Source organism: Lissotriton helveticus, chromosome 12 (assembly GCF_964261635.1).
Source record: "Lissotriton helveticus chromosome 12, aLisHel1.1, whole genome shotgun sequence".
Lineage (NCBI taxonomy): Eukaryota > Metazoa > Chordata > Amphibia > Caudata > Salamandridae > Lissotriton > Lissotriton helveticus.
The window spans coordinates 134,797,090-134,820,710 of record NC_136073.1 but is presented as its reverse complement, the minus strand read 5'-3'; the positions used below and the strand labels follow the sequence as shown (position 1 = coordinate 134,820,710).

Here is a 23,621-nt window from a genome sequence, read left to right as displayed (position 1 = left end):
TTGATAGGAAAATACCCTACATACAAAAAATCATCGATGGAAATTCACCGATCCTGGGCACCTACAAATGCCTACATTCCCAATGTTAGTCCTGTATAGGTGCAATTGAAGAAGAGTCCTTCACCCACAATCAGTATGTCATCCAATCCAACACTATGTGCAATTGTAAAACCAGTAACGGTATCTACCTTATAATTTGCCCCTGCAATCGGGGCTATGTAGGGGAAACCTCCAGAGCAGTTGCCACTAGACTCACGGAACATGGGTCAGCCATTCGTACGGCCAAGCTTAATGCACCGATGGTTAAACACTACATGGAGCTCAACCATTCCCCCAACGACATGAGATGACACATTTTAGAGAAAATCCGGAATGCCAATGAGCTTAGAAGTGAAAACATTAGAAAAAAACGTGAAGTATTCTGGATCTTCAACCTGAATACCCGTAAAAGCGGATTAAACCTTGATTTACCTTGGGAAAATGCCATTCTATTTAACCACTGAAGATGTTCCCATACAGGCATAGTGCACCGTACCCTATGTTGCCCATACACAGATGTTAATTGGGCGAATAAGTCAGCTATCCTCTCTTGCCCACTACATTGCTGCACTTAGAAGCGGCATGCCATATAGCAGATGTCCTTCTTCTCCCGACATAATACACTCCCTCCCCACCCCCTTTCTTGTCCCTGCCCCCATTCATATCCTTTTCCACTGTGTTCCTCCCATACACCTATAGACCCTCTGTCATCTATTAGGTACCTTTAATCATCACCCCTCCCGTTCCCCTGACAATTTTTTGTTTGGTCCTCTCCCTGGTGTCCATCCCACACCCCCCTCCGTCCCCCCCCCCCCCTTTGAGCATCACCATTTGAGAAGGTACGTCAGTTCAGATAACACACTTTCATCCCCCACACTACCCTTCTGTTTCCCTGATACCTTTTTCATTTTATCTGGTTGTTTTTCCCTCTCATGGTTTCACTCGTAACTAGCCGTCCCTTTGTAAACATAGATAGACGGACTACTCGGGTCCGCCTTCTATGTTCATAGACTGCCGCGCGCACCCCACGTGATCCTAGGGGCAGGACTTAAAATGCCGACTCGAGACGAATGCCCTTGTTCAGTAATGGCGTCCCCCGACAACGAACCTCATCAGTAACGGCAGGTAAGCTACACTCTGCCACGTTTATCTTTTGCTGTGGCCGTTGCGCACCCTGTAGGATTATTCATACTTGTGACCGTTTATCTGTGTTCCCTATTCTCCCCCACAGTACGAGCTTATCAGGGGCTCCATCCTTTCCTCGCTCCCCGAGCACCTCCTTATTTCCTCATCTCGTTGGACATGCGACTCACGCTGTCTCCGTAACTGCCTACTTATTCTTCGTAAGCATTTTGTGCATACCTTTCCTTATAGGTTTACCTTGGGTCAGGTCCATCGTTAGATTAGGCATCACGGGAACCAGATATGTTTTTACCCTCCCCTTTGTATATGTTTTCTCTTCCCCCCACAGTGCTCAAATTTAAAAATACGGTCATATCTATAAAGGTCGGCACACCACCGCCCATCATCCTGGGTTAGGTAAGAACCGGCCTGCTCCTATTTCACCGGATCTTTAGAATGTACATAAGTTTATTCTGACCCCACTTGGTAGCTTAAAAACACCATCTGGTGCATCCATTTACTTTGAGTTGTTTGTGTATTATTATATCTCCAGTACCCACAGTAACAAACTTGGTCCTACTACAAGTTTTTCGTCTCGTAGAGTGCAGTCTCTATACATTGAAGATTCGCTATCCAGAAAAGACGACATTCTGTCACTTTGAGGTAATGGTTTATTGTCACTTGTATCAATCCATTACCTAGCCCACCGAGGTAATCCCTTAATCCTCATTTATATCTGTTTTGTGGGTGCAGGCTATTCCGCAACTGTCGTGTAAATACTTAAACCCTGTGAGTCCTGATCCTCCTTATCCACGTTCAAGGCAAGACCTGCCAGGTACCTATACCCTCATTATCCATATATTCTGTCAATAATAGCCCAATGGTTTAATCCTCTGAACAGCCATCTTTAGCCCTTAACATCATGTTGGTATTTATCATAATAATTTGAAGCGTTTGAACCAGTGCTAATGCAGGAAGAGAATTATAGCAAAAACATGAAAGGGGTAGCGATAATAAATATGTGAAGAGGCAACAGTGACACAAAAATAAGCCACTTATTTATAAAAACTGAAATGGAAGAAATACTAAAGGTTAACTTCTGAAATTGTAGCCGATGATAAAAAAACTCTTGTTGTCGGCAGGATTTGGACCTGGCTGGGAGACCCCAATGGATTTCTAGTCCATCGCCTTAAACACTCGGCCACACCAATTTACTGCAAGTTTTGGGCAAATAATCTGTATGAAAGTTTTCAAGGTGTCCCACAGCAAATTCGTGATATTCTGCAATTCACTTTTTAAAAACATTGTTTTTATCAGCAGGCACATTCTCTCTTTAAAACTAAAATTGCATGAGTATATCTCTAGTTTGGAAAAGGATAGGCTTGCATGCATACTCTCATGTGGCACTCAATGTTTTGGAACCTATTGCACTCTGTTTTCGTGCTGCTTTTGGTCTGTGTCCCATATTCCAGAAGTCTACCATCTTTGAGTATTTGAGACTCCTTTGTAAGTGTTTATCTTTTTTCCTTGAAGAGCTATATAATAAAGGGGTCCGGGAAAGATTGCTTGAATGGAAGATAAAAGAAGGCACACTTGTCTCAACAAATGCCGGAGAGAAACCTGATGTTTTACTCACGTTATCCATAGTTCGTTTTTGTTAGACCTGGCATCCTTAAGGTGGTCTCAACCCTACCTTTTTGCTTTTCACCTCATGGTTTTGCTGTATCTTTTTCTTGGTCTTAGGCTCTGATCACTTTATTACTACTAATCAGTGCTGAAGTGCATGTGCTTCTTCCCTAAACATGTGTGTAATTGGAGTATACCTGACTGACAGATTTAATTTACTTCAAAGCCCCTTGTAAAGTGGTATACCATATACCCAGGGACTGATTGTGCCACCCAAAGAAGTAGCCTTTCAAGCCTGTCTCAAGCCTGCCACTGCAGTGCCTGAGTTGCTGTGTACTGTCACTTCGACTTGGCCTTTAAAACTACTTGCCAAGCCTTAAACTCCAATTTTGTTACATATAAGTAACCCCTAAGCTAGGTCCTAGGTAGTCCTAGGGGCATGATGCTATGTAAGTAAAAGGTAAGATGTGTACTGTGGTAGTTTGCAGGTCCTGGTAGTACCAAACACTACGTTTCATTTTTCACTACTATGAGGTCTACCCCTCTCATAGGTCAGCATTGGGTATTCCCTTATACTTTTTATTTGGTAATTCCATATCAGAGAGGAGAAGCTTTATTTATTTATTGATAAATCCTACTTACTGGTGAGGTTGGATTTAACTTTACTATTTTATAAATGCCACTATTAGAGAGTGAACATTTCTCTGCATTACTGCTCTATTTCCATGAAAACCTGTCTCCAATACAGGTCTGGATTGGGCTGCATGACGGCTACATTTGTGCATTCCCTCTAGGCAGCCACAACACAGGTCACTCAACTGCAACTGCATTCATCTGCATTCTGATTGGCATGGGGGAGAGGTCTGCTACACCCTACCCCTAATAGTTTCAAGAAGATAACTAATGTCAGTTAGTACAATATAGCTACAGCTTATAATCATGTGAGTTTAAATAATTTGTCCTTAGATCGTTTAAGTATTTAAAAGCATCTGTTCTTAATAGACATTTCACAAAAACCACGGGTACATTTGCTAATTCTGTAAAAGCAAAAGCCAACTGCCATGACATTGCCAACCACAATGCCGTGACTCGGATTCGAACCGAGGTTGCTGCAGCCACAACGCAAACTACTAACCACTATACGATCACGGCGAGCTACTTGGGCTCAATAATGTACAGTGACATGAAGAATTTATAATTCGGAACACTCAGTGCTACTCCTGTGATAGGCTGGATGTATTCATTTCTACCTCATTCCTTATACAAAGGCTGTATTTCCTCAGTGGTTGATAGGCTGAAACCGTTTCCTGGTCACCTGCTTGTGAACTGGCAGGAGTCAAAGATCACCATTACACTTACGGGCCTGTGATGGGTCACCAATGCAGAGAAACCCACCTGGCGCAGATCTTCTATCTGTCTATTAGACCTGCATCTCCCCTGTACCTCCTCAAGCCATCTGTATGTGAAGCAAGAAAGAGTTAAGGAGCGGGCCATCTACACTTTTATAGGGAGGATGCTGCCGTGAGCTCCTCCCAGCTAATCACACAAGCAGCAGTAAAGCAAGATAACTACACAGTTAGGGGGGACTGCATGGTTATGACTTTGAGTAATTATTGAAACTGACCTCAGTGACCCATGATCAGAGCTGTGGCTAATGACTGCGTGCCTAATTATGATGAAGCAAGCACCATGGCTCGTAGGGGCCCCACAACACGCTTTTCTTAGCTCATTGAATTCAAGTATAAACTTCTGCCATTGTGAGTGGTAAAGGCTTGATAATTTGGTTCCTTTTCCAATTCACGACTGACGACAAGATTAAGGAACCATGGGGCATCGGAAGCTTTGGAAAGTAGCCACCAACCACAGAGAAAGAGAAAAAGAGGGACAAAGCAGTATGAGGGGTGGAGAAAACAGCAGCAGGTACCAGGAGCTCAAATGAGATTAATGGTGCCTAAATAGAGCACGTAAAGGAACAGTTACACAGCTAAGAAAAGGGAAAGAAAAACTAGGGAAAATCACAAAAAGAGCCTTAGATAAAATTCTCTTCCTGGGACAGCAGGTTAAGAGAAATTACACAGGGAGCAGTTAAGCTTGTAACACGGGGGAGAATAAAAAAGAAAATGCAGTTTTATGAAGTGTGTTTGCCTAATCAAGCAAGCACTTTTGTTCTATTTCTCTATTTGCTTCTTTTATTTGTAAAGTAAGTTTCAAGTGCACACGCAGGTATGACAGAGAGCCAGGGTATCAAAATTTGAAGCGTTTGCACCTGCGCTAATGTAGGAAGAGAGCTATGGCAAAGACATGAAAGGGGTAGCGATAATAAATATATGAAGAGGCAATAGTGACACCAAAATAAGCCACCTATTAATAAAACTGACATGGAAGAAATACTAAAGGTTAACTTCTTAAAATTGTAGCTGGTGATAAAAAGATTGTCGTTGTTGGCAGGATTCAAACCTGCGCGGGGAGAACCCAATGGATTTCTAGTCCATCGCCCTTAACCAGTCGGCCACAACAACTTACTGTAAACTTTATACAAATAATCTCTATGAAAGTTTTCAAGGTGTTCCACAGCAGATTCCTGATATTCTGCAATGCACTTTTTAAAAACAATGTTTTTTCCAGCAGGCACATTCTCTCCTAAAAACAAAAATGGCATGAGTAAATCTCTAGTTTGGAAAAGGATAGGCTTGCATTCATACTCTCATGTGGCACTCAAAGTTTTGGACCCTATTGCACTCTGTTTTCGCGCTCCTTTTAATCTATGGCCCATATTACAGAAATCTACCATCTTTGAGTATTTAGGACTCCTTTGTAAGTGCTTTATCTTTTTTCCTTGAAGAGCTATATAATAAAGGGGTCCGGGAAACATTGCTTGAATGGAAGATAAAAGAAGGCCCACTTGTCTCACCAAATGCCGTAGAGAAACCTGGTGTTTTACTCATGTTATCCTTAGTTGGTTATCGATAGACCTGGCATCCTTAAGGTGGTCACAACCCTACCTTTTTGCTTTTCACCTCCGCGTTTTGCTGCATCTTTTTGTTGGCTTTAGGACTCTGATCACTGTATCACTACTAATCAGTGCTGAAGTGCACGTGCTTCTTCCCTAAACATGTGTGTAATTGGAGTATACCTGACTGACAGATTTAATTTACTTGAATGCCCCTTGCAAAGTGGTATACCATATACCCAGGAACTGATTGTGCCACCCAAAGAAGTAGCCTTTCAAGCCTGTCTCTAGCCTGCCACTGCAGTGCCTGAGTTGCTGTGTACTGTCACTTCGACTTGGCCTTTAAAACTACTTGCCAAGCCTTAAACTCCAATTTTGTTACATATAAGTAACCCCTAAGGTAGGTCCTAGGTAGTCCTAGGGGCATGATGCTATGTAAGTAAAAGGTAAGATGTGTACTGTGGTAGTTTGCAGGTCCTGGTAGTACCAAACACTACGTTTAATTTTTCACTACTATGAGGTCTACCCCTCTCATAGGTCAGCATTGGGTATTCCCTTATACTTTTTATTTGGTAATTCCATATCAGAGAGGAGAAGCTTTATTTATTTATTGATAAATCCTACTTACTGGTGAGGTTGGATTTAACTTTACTATTTTATAAATGCCACTTTTAGAGAGTGAACATTTCTCTGCACTTACTGCTCTATTTCCCTGAAAACCTGTCTCCAATACACGTCTGGATTGGGCTTCGGGACAGCTACATTTGTGCATTCCCTCTAGGCAGCCACAACACAGGTCACTCAACTGCAACTGCATTCATCTGCATTCTGATTGGCATGGGGGAGAGGTCTGCTACCCCCTACCCCTAATAGTTTCAAGAAGATAATTTATGTCAGTTAGTACAATATAGCTACTGCTTATAATCATGTGAGTTTAAATAATTTGTCGTTTAAATATTTAAAAGCATCTGTTTTCAATAGACATTTCACAAAAACCACGGGTACATTTGCTAATTCTGTAAAAGCAAAACCCAACGGCCGTGACATTGCCAAACACAATGCCATGACTCGGATTCGAACCGAGGTTGCTGCAGCCACAACGCAAAGTACTAACCACTATACGATCACGGCGAGCTAATTGGGCTCAATAATGTACAGTGACATGGAGAATTTATAATTCGGAACACTCAGTGCTACTCCTGTGATAGGCTGGATGTATTCATTCCTACCTCATTCCTTATACAAAGGCTGTATTTCCTCAGTGGTTGACAGGTTGAAACCGTTTCATGGCCACCTGCTTGTGAACTGCCAGGAGTCAAAGATCACCATTACACTTACGGGCCTGTGATGGGCCACCAATGCAGAGAAACACACCTGGCGCAGATCTTCTATCTGTCTATTAGACCTGCATCTCCCCTGTACCTTTCAAGCCATCTGTATGTGAAGCAAGAAAGAGTTAAGGAGCGGTCCATCTACACTTTTATAGGGAGGATGCTGCCATGAGCTCCTCCCAGCTAATCACACAAACAGCAGTAAAGCAAGATAACTACACAGTTATGGGGGACTGCATGGTTATGACTTTGAGTAATTATTGAAACTAACCTCAGTGACCCATGAGCAGAGCTGTGGCTAATGACTGCGTGCCTAATTATGATGAAGCAAGCACCATGTCTCGTAGGGGCCCCACAGCATGCTTTTCTTAGCTCATTGAATTAATGTATAAACTTCTGCCATCGTGAGTGGTAAAGACTTGATAATTTGGTTCCTTTTCCAATTCACGACTGACGACAAGATTAAGGAACCATGGGGCATCGGAAGCTTTGGAAAGTAGCCACCAACCACAGAGAAAGAGAAAAAGAGGGAAAAAGCAGTATGAGGGGTGGGGGAAACAGCAGCAGGTACCAGGAGCTCAAATGAGATTAATGGTGCCTAAATAGAGCACGTAAAGGAACAGTTACAAATCTAAGAAAAGGGAAAGAAAAACTAGGGAAAAACACAAAAAGAGCCTGTAGATAAAATTCTCTTCCTGAGACAGCAGGTTAAGAGAAATTACACAGGGAGCAGTTAAGCTTGTAACACGGTGGAGAATAAAAAAGAAAACGCAGTTTTATGAAGTGTGTTTGCCTAATCAAGCAAGCACTTATATTCTATTAATCTATTTGCTTCTTTTATTTGTAAAGTAAGTTTCAAGTGCACACGCAGGTATGACTGAGAGAGCCAGGGTATCATAATTTGAAGCGTTTGCACCTGCGTTAATGTAGGAAGAGAGCTATGGCAAAGACATGAAAGGGGTAGCGATAATAAATATATGAAGAGGCAATAGTGACACCAAAATAAGCCACCTATTAATAAAACTGACATGGAAGAAATACTACAGGTTAACTTCTGAAATTGTAGCTGGTGATAAAAAGATTGTCGTTGTTGGCAGGATTCAAACCTGCGCGGGGAGACCCCAATGGATTTCTAGTCCATCGCCTTAACCACTCGGCCACAACAACTTACTGTAAACTTTGTACAAATAATCTCTATATTAGTTTTCAAGGTGTTCCACAGCAGATTCCTGATATTCTGCAATGCACTTTTTAAAAACAATGTTTTTTCCAGCAGGCACATTCTCTACTAAAAACAAAAATGGCATGAGTAAATCTCTAGTGTGGAAAAGGATAGGTTTGCATTCATACTCTCATGTGGCACTCAAAGTTTTGGACCCTATTGCACTCTGTTTTCGCGCTGCTTTTAATCTATGGCCCATATTACAGAAATCTACCATCTTTGAGTATTTGGGATTCCTTTGTAAGTGCTTTATCTTTTTTCCTTGAAAAGCTATATAATAAAGGGGTCCGGGAAACATTGCTTGAATGGAAGATAAAAGAAGGCCCACTTGTCTCCTCAAATGCCGTACAGAAACCTGATGTTTTACTCATGTTATCCTTCGTTGGTTTTCGATAGACCTGGCATCCTTAAGGTGGTCTCAACCCTACCTTTTTGCTTTTCACCTCCGCGTTTTGCTGCATCTTTTTGTTGGCTTTAGGACTCTGATCACTGTATCACTACTAATCAGTGCTGAAGTACACGTGCTTCTTCCCTAAACATGTGTGTAATTGGAGTATACCTGACTGACAGATTAAATTTACTTGAATGCCCATTGCAAAGTGGTATACCATATACCCAGGGACTGATTGTGCCACCCAAAGAAGTAGCCTCTCAAGCCTGTTTCAAGCCTGCCACTGCAGTGCCTGAGTTGCAGTGTACTGTCACTTCGACTTGGCCTTTAAAACCTCTTGGCAAGCCTTAAACTCCAATTTTATTACATATAAGTAACCCCTAAGGTAGGTCCTAGGTAGTCCTAGGGGCATGATGCTATGTAAGTAAAAGGTAAGATATGTACTATGGTAGTTTGCAGGTCCTGGTAGTACCAAACACTCTGTTTCATTTTTCACTACTATGAGGTCTACCCCTCTCATAGGTCAGCATTGGGTATTCCCTTATACCTTTTATTTGGTAATTCCATATCAGAGAGGAGAAGCTTTATTTATTTATTGATAAATCCTACTTACTGGTGAGGTTGAATTTAACTTTACTATTTTATAAATGCCACTTTTAGAGAGTGAACATTTCTCTGCACTTACTGCTCTATTTCCCTGAAAGCCTGTCTCCAATACACGTCTGGATTGGGCTTCGTGACAGCTACATTTGTGCATTCCCTCTAGGCAGCCACAACACAGGTCACTCAACTGCAACTGCATTCATCTGCATTCTGATTGGCATGGGGGAGAGGTCTGCTACCGCCTACCCCTAATAGTTTCAAGAAGATAATTTATGTCAGTTAGTACAATATAGATACAGCTTATAATCATGTGAGTTTAAATAATTTGTCGTTAGATCGTTTAAATATTTAAAAGCATCTGTTTTCAATAGACATTTCACAAAAACCACGGGTACATTTGCTAATTCTGTAAAAGCAAAACTCAACGGCCGTGACATTGCCAACCACAATGCCGTGACTCGGACTCGAACCGAGGTTGCTGCAGCCACAACGCAAAATACTAACCACTATACGATCACGGCGAGCTACTTGGGCTCGATAATGTACAGTGACATGGAGAATTTATAATTCGGAACACTCAGTGCTACTCCTGTGATAGGCTGGATGTATTCATTCCTACCTCATTCCTTATACAAAGGCTGTATTTCCTCAGTGGTTGATAGGCTGAAACCGTTTCCTGGCCACCTGCTTGTGAACTGCCAGGAGTCAAAGATCACCATTACACTTACGGGCCTGTGATGGGCCACCAATGTAGAGAAACCCACCTGGCGCAGATCTTCTATCTGTCTATTAGACCTGCATCTCCCGTGTACCTTTCAAGCCATCTGTATGTGAAGCAAGAAAGAGTTAAGGAGCCGGCCATCTACACTTGTATAGGGAGGATGCTGCCCCGAGCTCCTTCCAGCTAATCACACAAACAGCCGTAAAGCAAGATAACTACAGAGTTAGGGGGGACTGCATGGTTATGGCTTTCCGTAATTATTGAAACTGACCTCAGTGACCCATGAGCAGAGCTATGGCTAATGACTGCGTGCCTTATTATGATGAAGCAAGCACCATGTCTCGTAGGGGCCCCGCAGCATGCTTTTCTTAGCTCATTGAATTAAAGTATAAACTTCTGCCATGTGTGAGTGGTAAAGGCTTGATAATTTGGTTCCTTTTCCAATTCACGACTGACGACAAGATTAAGGAACCATGGGACATCGGAAGCTTTGAAAAGTAGCCACCAACCACAGAGAAAGAGAAAAAGAGGGAAAAAGCAGTATGAGGGGGTGAAGAAAACAGCAGCAGGTACCAGGAGCTCAAATGAGATTAATGGCGCCTAAATAGAGCATGTAAAGGAACAGCTAAGAAAAGGGAAAGAAAAACTAGGGAAAAACACAAAAAGAGCCTGTAGATAAAATTCTCTTCCTGGGACAACAGGTTAAGAGAAATTACACAGGGAGCAGTTAAGCTTGTAACACGGGGGAGAATAAAAAAGAAAATGCAGTTTTATGAAGTGTGTTTGCCTAATCAAGCAAGCACTTTTGTTCTATTTCTCTATTTGCTTCTTTTATTTGTAAAGTAACTTTCAAGTGCACACGCAGGTATGACTGAGAGAGCCAGGGTATCATAATTTGAAGCGTTTGCACCTGCGCTAATGTAGGAAGAGAGCTATGGCAAAGACATGAAAGGGGTAGCGATAATAAATATATGAAGAGGCAATAGTGACACCAAAATAAGCCACCTATTAAAAAAACTGACATGGAAGAAATACTAAAGGTTAACTTCTTAAAATTGTAGCTGGTGATAAAAAGATTGTCGTTGTTGGCCAGGATTCGAACCTGCGCGGGGAGACCCCAATGGACTTCTAGTCCATCGCCTTAACCACTCGGCCACAACAACTTACTGTAATCTTTGTACAAATAATCTCTATGAAAGTTTTCAAGGTGTTCCACAGCAGATTCCTGATATTCTGCAATGCACTTTTAAAAAACAATGTTTTTTCCAGCAGGCACATTCTCTCCTAAAAACAAAAATGGCATGAGTAAATCTCTAGTTTGGAAAAGGATAGGCTTGCATTCATACTCTCATGTGGCACTCAATGTTTTGGGCCCTATTGCACTCTGTTTCCGAGCTGCTTTTAATCTATGGCCCATATTACAGAAATCTACCATCTTTGAGTATTTGGGATTCCTTTGTAAGTGCTTTATCTTTTTTCCTTGAAAAGCTATATAATAAAGGGGTCCGGGAAACTTTGCTTGAATGGAAGATAAAAGAAGGCCCACTTGTCTCATCAAATGCCGTACAGAAACCTGATGTTTTACTCATGTTATCCTTAGTTGGTTTTCGATAGACCTGGCATCCCTAAGGTGGTCTCAACCCTACCTTTTTGCTTTTCACCTCCGCGTTTTGCTGCATCTTTTTGTTGGCTTTAGGACTCTGATCACTTTATCGCTACTAATCAGTGCTGAAGTGCACGTGCTTCTTCCCTAAACATGTGTGTAATTGGAGTATACCTGACTGACAGATCTAATTTACTTGAATGCCCCTTGCAAAGTGGTATACCATATACCCAGGGACTGATTGTGCCACCCAAAGAAGTAGCCTCTCAAGCCTGTTTCAAGCCTGCCACTGCAGTGCCTGAGTTGCAGTGTACTGTCACTTCGACTTGGCCTTTAAAACTACTTGGCAAGCCTTAAACTCCAATTTTATTACATATAAGTAACCCCTAAGGTAGGTCCTAGGTAGTCCTAGGGGCATGATGCTATGTAAGTAAAAGGTAAGATATGTACTGTGGTAGTTTGCAGGTCCTGGTAATACCAAACACTCTGTTTAATTTTTCACTACTATGAGGTCTACCCCTCTCATAGGTCAGCATTGGGTATTCCCTTATACTTTTTATTTGGTAATTCCATATCAGAGAGGAGAAGCTTTATTTATTTATTGATAAATCCTACTTACTTGTGAGTTTGGATTTAACTTTACTATTTTATAAATGCCACTTCTAGAGAGTGAACATTTCTCTACACTTACTGCTCTATTTCCCTGAAAACCTGTCTCCAATACACGTCTGGTTTGGGCTTCGTGACAGCTACATTTGTGCATTCCCTCTAGGCAGCCACAACACAGGTCACTCAACTGCATTCATCTGCATTCTGATTGGCATGGGGGAGAGGTCTGCTACCCCCTACCCCTAATAGTTTCAAGAAGATAATTTATGTCAGTTAGTACAATATAGCTACAGCTTATAATCATGTGAGTTTAAATAATTTGTCGTTAGATCGTTTAAATATTTAAAAGCATCTGTTTTCAATAGACATTTCACAAAAACCACGGGTACATTTGCTAATTCTGTAAAAGCAAAACCCAACAGCCGTGACATTGCCAACCACAATGCCGCGACTCGGATTCGAACCGAGGTTGCTGCAGCCACAACGCAAAGTACTAATCACTATACGATCACGGCGAGCAACTTGGGCTCAATAATGTACAGTGACATGGAGAATTTATAATTTGGAACACTCAGTGCTACTCCTGTGATAGGCTGGATGTATTCATTCCTACCTCATTCTTTATACAAAGGCTTTATTTCCTCAGTGGTTGATAGGCTGAAACCGTTTCCTGGCCACCTGCTTGTGAACTGCCAGGAGTCAAAGATCACCATTACACTTACGGGCCTGTGATGGGCCACCAATGTAGAGAAACCCACCTGGCGCAGATCTTCTATCTGTCTATTAGACCTGCATCTCCCGTGTACCTTTCAAGCCATCTGTATGTGAAGCAAGAAAGAGTTAAGGAGCCGGCCATCTACACTTGTATAGGGAGGATGCTGCCCTCAGCTCCTCCCATCTAATCACACAAACAGCAGTAAAGCAAGATAACTACAGAGTTAGGGGGGACTGCATGGTTATGACTTTGAGTAATTATTGAAACTGACCTCAGTGACCCATGAGCAGACCTGTGGCTAATGACTGCGTGCCTAATTATGATGAAGCAAGCACCATGTCTCGTAGGGGCCCCACAGCATGCTTTTCTTAGCTCATTGAATTAAAGTATAAACTTCTGCCATTGTGAGTGGTAAAGGCTTGATAATTTGGTTCCTTGTCCAATTCACGACTGACAACAAGATTAAGGAACCATGGGGCATCGGAAGCTTTGGAAAGTAGCCACCAACCACAGAGAAAGAGAAAAAGAGGGAAAAAGCAGTATGAAGGGTGGAGAAAACAGCAGCAGGTACCAGGAGCTCAAATGAGATTAATGGTGCCTACATAGAGCACGTATAGGAACAGTTACACAGCTAAGAAAAGGGAAAGAAAAACTAGGGAAAAACACAAAAAGAGCCTGTAGATAAAATTCTCTTCCTGGGACAGCAGGTTAAGAGAAATTACACAGGGAGCAGTTAAGCTTGTAACACGGGGGAGAATAAAAAAGAAAATGCAGTTTTATGAAGTGTGTTTGCCTAATCAAGCAAGCACTTTTGTTCTATTTCTCTATTTGCTTCTTTTATTTGTAAAGTAAGTTTCAAGTGCACACGCAGGTATGACTGAGAGAGCCAGGGTATCATAATTTGAAGCGTTTGCACCAGCGCTAATGTAGGACGAGAGTTATAGCAAAGATATGAAAGGGGTAGCGATAAAAAATATATGAAGAGGCAATAGTGACACCAAAATAAGCCACCTATTAATACAACTGACATGGAAGAAATACTAAAGGTTAACTTCTGAAATTGTAGCTGGTGATAAAAAGATTGTCATTGTTGGCAGGATTCGAACCTGCGCGGGGAGACCCCAATGGATTTCTAGTCCATCGCCTTAACCACTCGGCCACAACAACTAACTGTAAACTTTGTACAAATAATCTCTATGAAAGTTTTCAAGGTGTTCCACAGCAGATTCCTGATATTCTGCAATGCACTTTTTAAAAACAACGTTTTTTCCAGCAGGCACATTCTCTCCTAAAAACAAAAATGGCATGAGTAAATCTCTAGTTTGGAAAAGGATAGGCTTGCATTCATACTCTCATGTGGCACTCAAAGTTTTGGACCCTATTGCACTCTGTTTTCGTGCTGCTTTTAATCTATGGCCCATATTACAGAAATCTACCATCTTTGAGTATTTGGGACTCCTTTGTAAGTGCTTTATCTTTTTTCCTTGAAGAGCTATATAATAAAGGGGTCCGGGAAACATTGCTTGAATGGAAGATAAAAGAAGGCCCACTTGTCTCATCAAATGCCGTAGAGAAACCTGATGTTTTACTCATGTTATCCTTAGTTGGTTTTCGATAGACCTGGCATCCTTAAGGTGGTCTCAACCCTACCTTTTTGCTTTTCACCTCCGCGTTTTGCTGCATCTTTTTTTGGCTTTAGGACTCTGATCACTGTATCACTACTAATCAGTGTTGAAGTGCACGTGCTTCTTCCCTAAACATGTGTGTAATTGGAGTATACCTGACTGACAGATTTAATTTACTTGAATGACCCTTGCAAAGTGGTATACCATATACCCAGGGACTGATTGTGCCACCGAAAGAAGTAGCCTTTCAAGCCTGTCTCAAGCCTGCCACTGCAACGCCTGAGTTGCAGTGTACTGCCACTTCGACTTGGCCTTTAAAACTACTTGGCAAGCTTTAAACTCCAATTTTATAACATATAAGTAACCCCTAAGGTAGGTCCTAGGTAGTCCTAGGGGCATGATGCTATGTAAGTAAAAGGTAAGATATGTACTATGGTAGTTTGCAGGTCCTGGTAGTACCAAACACTCTGTTTCATTTTTCACTACTATGAGGTCTACCCTCTCATAGGTCAGCATTGGGTTTTCCCTTATACTTTTTATTTGGTAATTCCATATCAGAGAGGAGAAGCTTTATTTATTTATTGATAAATCCTACTCACTGGTGAGGTTGGATTTAACTTTACTATTTTATAAATGCCACTTTTAGAGAGTGAACATTTCTCTGCACTTACTGCTCTATTTCCCTGAAAACCTGTCTCCAATACACGTCTGGATTGGGCTTCGTGACAGCTACATTTGTGCATTCCCTCTAGGCAGCCACAACACAGGTCACTCAACTGCAACTGCATTCATCTGCATTCTGATTGGCATGGGGGAGAGGTCTGCTACCCCCTACCCCTAATAGTTTCAAGAAGATAATTTATGTCAGTTAGTACAATATAGCTACAGTTTATAATCATGTGAGTTTAAATAATTTGTCGTTAGATCGTTTAAATATTTAAAAGCATCTGTTTTTAATAGACATTTCACAAAAACCACGGGTACATTTGCTAATTCTGTAAAAGCAAAACGCAACTGCCGTGACATTGCCAACCACAATGCCGTGACTCGGATTCAAACCGAGGTTGCTGCAGCTACAACACAGAGTACTAAGCACTATACGATCACGGCGAGCTACTTGGGCTCAATAATGTACAGTGACATGGAGAATTTATAATTCGGAACACTCAGTGCTACTCCTGTGATAGGCTGGATGTATTCATTCCTACCTCATTCCTTATACAAAGGCTGTATTTCCTCAGTGGTTGATAGGCTTAACCCGTTTCCTGGCCACCTGCCTGTGAACTGCCAGGAGTCAAAGATCACACATACACTTATGGGCCTGTGATGGGACACCAATGCAGAGAAACCCACCAGGCGCAGATCTTCTATCTGTCTATTAGACCTGCATCTCCCCTGTACCTTTCAAGCCATCTGTATGTGAAGCAAGAAAGAGTTAAGGAGCGGGCCATCTACACTTTTATAGGGAGGATGCTGCCGGGAGCTCCTCCCAGCTAATCACACAAACAGCAGTAAAGCAAGATAACTACAGAGTTAGGGGGGACTGCATGGTTATGACTTTGAGTAATTATTGAAATTGACCTCAGCGACCCATGAGCAGAGCTGTGGGTAATGACTGCGTGCCCAATTATGATGAAGCAAGCACCATGTCTCGTAGGGGCCCCACAGCATGCTTTTCTTAGCTCATTGAATTAAAGTATAAACTTCTGCCATGTGTGAGTGGTAAAGGCTTGATAATTTGGTTCCTTTTCCAATTCACGACTGACGACAAGATTAAGGAACCATGGGACATCGGAAGCTTTGAAAAGTAGCCACCAACCACAGAGAAAGAGAAAAAAAGGGAAAAAGCAGTATGAGGGGTGGGGGAAACAGCAGCAGGTACGAGGAGCTCAAATGATATTAATGGTGCCTAAATAGAGCACGTAAAGGAACAGTTACACAGCTAAGAAAAGGGAAAGAAAAACTAGGGATAAACACAAAAAGAGCCTGTAGATAAAATTCTCTTCCTGGGACAGCAGGTTAAGAGAAATTACACAGGGAGCAGTTAAGCTTGTAACACGTGGGAGAATAAAAAAGAAAATGCAGTTTTATGAAGTGTGTTTGCCTAATCAAGCAAGCACTTTTGTTCTATTTCTCTATTTGCTTCTTTTAATTGTAAAGCATGTTTCAAGTGCACACGCAGGTATGACTGAGAGAGCCAGGGTATCATAATTTGAAGCGTTTGCACCTGCGCTAATGTAGGAAGAGAGCTATGGCAAAGACATGAAAGGGGTAGCGATAATAAATATATGAAGAGGCAATAGTGACACCAAAATAAGCCACCTATTAATAAAACTGACATGGAAGAAATACTAAAGGTTAACTTCTGAAATTGTAGCTGGTGATAAAAAGATTGTCGTTGTTGACCGGATTCGAACCTGCACGGGGAGACCCCAATGGATTTCTAGTCCATTGCCTTAACCACTCGGCCACAACAACTTACTGTAAACTTTGTACAAATAATATCTATAAAAGTTTTCAAGGTGTTCCACAGCAGATTCCTGATATTCTGCAATGCACTTTTTAAAAACAATGTTTTTTCCCAGCAGGCACATTCTCTCCTAAAAACAAAAATGGCATGAGTAAATCTCTAGTTTGGAAAAGGATAGGCTTTCATGCATACTCTCATGTGGCACTCAAAGTTTTGGACCCTATTGCACTCTGTTTTCGTGCTGCTTTTAATCTATGGCCCATATTACAGAAATCTACCATCTTTGAGTATTTGGGACTCCTTTGTAAGTGCTTTATCTTTTTTCCTTGAAGAGCTATATAATAAAGGGGTCCGGGAAACATTGCTTGAATGGAAGATAAAAGAAGGCCCACTTGTCTCATCAAATGCCGTAGAGAAACCTGATGTTTTACTCATGTTATCCTTAGTTGGTTTTCGATAGACCTGGCATCCTTAAGGTGGTCTCAACCCTACCTTTTTGCTTTTCACCTCCGCGTTTTGCTGCATCTTTTTGTTGGCTTTAGGACTCTGATCACTGTATCACTACTAATCAGTGCTGAAGTGCACGTGCTTCTTCCCTAAATATGTGTGTAATTGGAGTATACCTGACTGACAGATTTAATTTACTTGAATGCCCCTTGTAAAGTGGTATACCATATACCCAGGGACTGATTGTGCCACCCACAGTAGTAGCCTTTCAAGCCTGTCTCAAGCCTGCCACTGCAGTGCCTGAGTTGCTGTGTACTGCCACTTCGACTTGGCCTTTAAAACTACTTGCCAAGCCTTAAACTCCAATTTTATTACATATAAGTAACCCCTAAGGTAGGTCCTAGGTAGTCCTAGGGGCATGATGCTATGTAAGTAAAAGGTAAGATATGTACTGTGGTAGTTTGCAGGTCCTGGTAGTACCAAACACTACGTTTCATTTTTCACTACTATGAGGTCTACCCCTCTCATAGGTCAGCATTGGGTATTCCCTTATACTTTTTATTTGGTAATTCCATATCAGAGAGGAGAAGCTTTATTTATTTATTGATAAATCCTACTTACTGGTGAGGTTGGATTTAACTTTACTATTTTATAAATGCCGCTTTTAGAGAGTGAACATTTCTCTGCACGTACTGCTCTATTTCCCTGAAAACCTGTCTCCAATACACGTCTGGATTGGGCTTCGTGACAGCTACATTTGTGCATTCCCTCTAGGCAGCCACAACACAGGTCACTCAACTGCAACTGCATTCATCTGCATTCTGATTGGCATGGGGGAGAGGTCTGCTACCCCCTACCCCTAATAGTTTCAAGAAGATAATTTATGTCAGTTAGTACAATATAGCTACAGTTTATAATCATGTGAGTTTAAATAATTTGTCGTTAGATCGTTTAAATATTTAAAAGCATCTGTTTTTAATAGACATTTCACAAAAACCACGGGTACATTTGCTAATTCTGTAAAAGCAAAACGCAACTGCCGTGACATTGCCAACCACAATGCCGTGACTCGGATTCAAACCGAGGTTCCTGCAGCCACAACGCAGAGTACTAACCACTATACGATCACGGCGAGCTACTTGGGCTCAATAATGTACAGTGACATGGAGAATTTATAATTCGGAACACTCAGTGCTACTCCTGTGATAGGCTGGATGTATTCATTCCTACCTCATTCCTTATACAAAGGCTGTATTTCCTCAGTGGTTGATAGGCTTAACCCGTTTCCTGGCCACCTGCCTGTGAACTGCCAGGAGTCAAAGATCACCATTACACTTATGGGCCTGTGATGGGCCACCAATGCAGAGAAACCCACCAGGCGCAGATCTTCTATCTGTCTATTAGACCTGCATCTCCCCTGTACCTTTCAAGCCATCTGTATGTGAAGCAAGAAAGAGTTAAGGAGCGGGCCATCTACACTTTTATAGGGAGGATGCTGCCGGGAGCTCCTCCCAGCTAATCACACAAACAGCAGTAAAGCAAGATAACTACAGAGTTAGGGGGGACTGCATGGTTATGACTTTGAGTAATTATTGAAATTGACCTCAGCGACCCATGAGCAGAGCTGTGGGTAATGACTGCGTGCCCAATTATGATGAAGCAAGCACCATGTCTCGTAGGGGCCCCACAGCATGCTTTTCTTAGCTCATTGAATTAAAGTATAAACTTCTGCCATGTGTGAGTGGTAAAGGCTTGATAATTTGGTTCCTTTTCCAATTCACGACTGACGACAAGATTAAGGAACCATGGGACATCGGAAGCTTTGAAAAGTAGCCACCAACCACAGAGAAAGAGAAAAAAAGGGAAAAAGCAGTATGAGGGGTGGGGGAAACAGCAGCAGGTACGAGGAGCTCAAATGAGATTAATGGTGCCTAAATAGAGCACGTAAAGGAACAGTTACACAGCTAAGAAAAGGGAAAGAAAAACTAGGGATAAACACAAAAAGAGCCTGTAGATAAAATTCTCTTCCTGGGACAGCAGGTTAAGAGAAATTACACAGGGAGCAGTTAAGCTTGTAACACGTGGGAGAATAAAAAAGAAAATGCAGTTTTATGAAGTGTGTTTGCCTAATCAAGCAAGCACTTTTGTTCTATTTCTCTATTTGCTTCTTTTAATTGTAAAGTATGTTTCAAGTGCACACGCAGGTATGACTGAGAGAGCCAGGGTATCATAATTTGAAGCGTTTGCACCTGCGCTAATGTAGGAAGAGAGCTATGGCAAAGACATGAAAGGGGTAGCGATAATAAATATATGAAGAGGCAATAGTGACACCAAAATAAGCCACCTATTAATAAAACTGACATGGAAGAAATACTAAAGGTTAACTTCTGAAATTGTACCTGGTGATAAAAAGATTGTCGTTGTTGGCCGGATTCGAACCTGCGCGGGGAGACCCCAATGGATTTCTAGTCCATTGCCTTAACCACTCGGCCACAACAACTTACTGTAAACGTTGTACAAATAATCTCTATAAAAGTTTTCAAGGTGTTCCACAGCAGATTCCTGATATCCTGCAATGCACTTTTTAAAAACAATGTTTTTCCCAGCAGGCACATTCTCTCCTAAAAACAAAAATGGCATGAGTAAATCTCTAGTTTGGAAAAGGATAGGCTTGCATTCATACTCTCATGTGGCACTCAATGTTTTGGGCCCTATTGCACTCTGTTTTCGAGCTGCTTTTAATCTATGGCCCATATTACAGAAATCTACCATCTTTGAGTATTTGGGATTCCTTTGTAAGTGCTTTATCTTTTTTCCTTGAAAAGCTATATAATAAAGGGGTCCGGGAAACATTGCTTGAATGGAAGATAAAAGAAGGCCCACTTGTCTCATCAAATGCCGTAGAGAAACCTGATGTTTTACTCATGTTATCCTTAGTTGGTTTTCGATAGACCTGGCATCCTTAAGGTGGTCTCAACCCTACCTTTTTGCTTTTCACCTCCGCGTTTTGCTGCATCTTTTTGTTGGCTTTAGGACTCTGATCACTGTATCACTACTAATCAGTGCTGAAGTGCACGTGCTTCTTCCCTAAACATGTGTGTAATCGGAGTATACCTGACTGACAGATTTAATTTACTTGAATGACCCTTGCAAAGTGGTATACCATATACCCAGGGACTGATTGTGCCACCCAAAGAAGTAGCCTTTCAAGCCTGTCTCAAGCCTGCCACTGCAACGCCTGAGTTGCAGTGTACTGCCACTTCGACTTGGCCTTTAAAACTACTTGGCAAGCTTTAAACTCCAATTTTATAACATATAAGTAACCCCTAAGGTAGGTCCTAGGTAGTCCTAGGGGCATGATGCTATATAAGTAAAAGGTAAGATATGTACTGTGGTAGTTTGCAGGTCCTGGTAGTACCAAACACTCTGTTTCATTTTTCACTACTATGAGGTCTACCCCTCTCATAGGTCAGCATTGGGTTTTCCCTTATACTTTTTATTTGGTATGTGATGTATTCCTATAGGTTCTGTATCGATCCCCCTATTCCTGACCCTATTCTGGTTAACAAGTTAACTAGCAGCCATCCCGTGATGCAGAAAACCCCCATGATGCAGGAACCGTTATCTGATTAAGCCACACTACGGCACAGGAACGTGTTATCTGATTAGGTCATAACGCTTGCAATCTAATTAGACAAGCGATATTCCTCCAGCCCCTGATAAGGCATACGGAGTTCTCAAAACAAATCAAACCTATGACAAACCTGGGAAAAACCCTGCGGCCATTGTTTTGATTTCACCGAGAACTTCAGCAAAAGAATGTGCTAACGACCAAGTCGTATGACATCCTTATTGACGTATCTATGTCCATCCTTACGTCAATCTCGGCACCTTAAAGGTATAAATATTACCGATATTGCCCTATGCAAACACACGCGGTGGTGACGAGATCGGAGCAGCCAGACTTGCCGAAGCCCAGAGCAGAGCAGACCCCGCTGGCGCAGCCCCGCCTTCCTGACGCGCTGAAAACGAGACGCTGCTTTCTCCTGCCGAGAAATCCAGCTCCGGCGCTTCCGGGTAGCCCTCGCAGGCAGCCTGGAATATCGAGACCAGAGACGAGAGATACCATCCCTCATTCATCCTAAATTCCAGGTACAGAACTGAATAACCCCTTGCAGAGAATTCTTGAGTCAGTCACTTGGCAAAACAAACTTAACTTAAACTGCTACTTTCTACTCCCGCCCACGTATTAGGCTTGGGTCAGGTACACCGGGGTAGGCGTAGTTAGAAACACCAGTTGAGTACGATTAGTCAAATGTATATGTGTATGTATCTATTTTATCCATTTTAAACCATCATATGGCTTAGAAACCATATCAATGTTTTTACAGTATTATTTTATACTTCTGCTTTTAATGTATGCACTTTACTTAACCATAAGTATTGCAATAATATCGATCCATTTCTCTTGTATGAGAAAAGAGACTGATCAATAAATAACATCTTTTATTGAACACGCCCGTCTCTTCCTTTTCTCTACAATCTGGTGAGACTAAGAATGCACGTACTGACTGAGTAAAATAAGTCGACTTTTGTTTTCACACGACTCTAGAGATACACTCTTGATTAGGGGAGAGCAAAGTTGTCATGTTCTATGGTTGTCAGAAACTAAATCCCTTCTTGTCTATCCAGGGAGGTTCAACTCCTCCTTGCCTATTCGAGAAAGTTTCTAGTGAACTCTGAGCTAGCTGGCAAAACCCAAAACTTTAAGTCTAATATCGACAGTAGTAGACCTAGTTAACGTCTGGTCTAGGCCTATACTATTGAAGGTATTATTCCAATGCGCAGAGCCTATTGGGATAATAGGAACTACACTACATGGCGCCCAACGTGTTTGGATAGGCGATAAAACTAACGTAAGACATTTAGAGTAACTCAGTCATGCTTTTTCACTCAGACCCCTTTTTTCCCATAATACTCCAAAGACGTCTGGAGTGGGTGAAAGGTCATATCCGCCAAACCTCGCAGGAGGAAACTCCTATGTATGGTTCTTGGTTTAGTCAACGTTGAAGGATACACTGTTCCAAAATATTGTGCATCTAATCTTTGTTTCCATAAGAAACCTGATCTGCAAACAAACGAAAAAACCTTCCTGTCGGTAAAATGGTAGACAGTGATGATGAAAGAGAAGCAGTTAGAATAGCAACTGAACTCACAGCAGCTGATAATACTATGCAAGACGCTGACCCGGATATAATACTCATCGCGGTCAACATAAGAAAATCTATAACGTTAAAACTTATAGAAAATGGACTGACACCTAGAGGTGGCACAGTCATATTCGTAATAGAGGCACTCGAATATCGGCAGACAGAGGTATTCTATTCATGGATACACTTTCCAGCAGCAAATGCTGTAACAAAGGTCTTCCACTATTACAAAACAGAGGAACCTCCTAATGAGTACACTCCTTTCGAGGAGGTGGAGTACCACTTAAATTTCAAGAGCATCTGCTCTTATTTAATGGCGCCCTAAAACATAATAATCACATCACCAGGCTTGGTCCATTAGGTAGACCAGGAGCAACGTGGCCGGTCCTAGCCGGATACACACCACATTCAGACATCGATGGGATGTCTGCAGCAGAGCTTTTTAACACAGCTAAAACAATTAATAAAATTACATAGACAATTAGTCCAATATGTGATGCGGACTTCAACAATTCAACCAGCAATTAAAATTCCACAGCTGACCCCTCATCAGGGGAACACAAATAAAATTACACCACAGAACATACAATCCTGCCTAGGTAAAATACCAGCTAAACGGGAACAAATACCATTCTGGTTAGCACAAAAAATCACCCAAATAGAGGCGGTGTTTCCAGACACCACCCCGTTAGAAAAACACAGGATTCTGACTATCTGTCTTCCAATGGGAATCGCACCACACGTGGAGGACTGTGACACTTGGGGTACAGTCTTTGCTTCCATCTACACAAAAACGCACGGTGTTCCATCCATTTCGGTAATACCAGATGTGCTAGAACCCGCTTTAACTCTTGGTATGAAATTACTAAAAGACTTCAAGCAGGTCTCGGCTATATTATTAGCCAACATAAAGGGAGAAGCAGCAAACGTGGCGATC

The 23,621-nt window shown here is 41.8% G+C and overlaps 5 non-coding genes across 5 annotated transcripts; all 5 read right to left on the bottom strand.

The window, feature by feature from the left end:
- Nucleotides 1–8,153: 8,153 nt before the first annotated feature.
- TRNAS-AGA (transfer RNA serine (anticodon AGA)) lies at nt 8,154–8,235 on the bottom strand. The gene has a single exon. It is a non-coding gene; the product is annotated as a tRNA-Ser (tRNA).
- A 2,850-nt stretch (nt 8,236–11,085) lies between these two features.
- On the bottom strand, nt 11,086–11,168 carry TRNAS-AGA (transfer RNA serine (anticodon AGA)). Its single transcript has one exon. It is a non-coding gene; the product is annotated as a tRNA-Ser (tRNA).
- Nucleotides 11,169–14,017: 2,849 nt separating this feature from the next.
- TRNAS-AGA (transfer RNA serine (anticodon AGA)) lies at nt 14,018–14,099 on the bottom strand. The gene has a single exon. It is a non-coding gene; the product is annotated as a tRNA-Ser (tRNA).
- A 2,854-nt stretch (nt 14,100–16,953) lies between these two features.
- On the bottom strand, nt 16,954–17,035 carry TRNAS-AGA (transfer RNA serine (anticodon AGA)). Its single transcript has one exon. It is a non-coding gene; the product is annotated as a tRNA-Ser (tRNA).
- A 2,857-nt stretch (nt 17,036–19,892) lies between these two features.
- TRNAS-AGA (transfer RNA serine (anticodon AGA)) lies at nt 19,893–19,974 on the bottom strand. Its single transcript has one exon. It is a non-coding gene; the product is annotated as a tRNA-Ser (tRNA).
- Nucleotides 19,975–23,621: the final 3,647 nt, after the last annotated feature.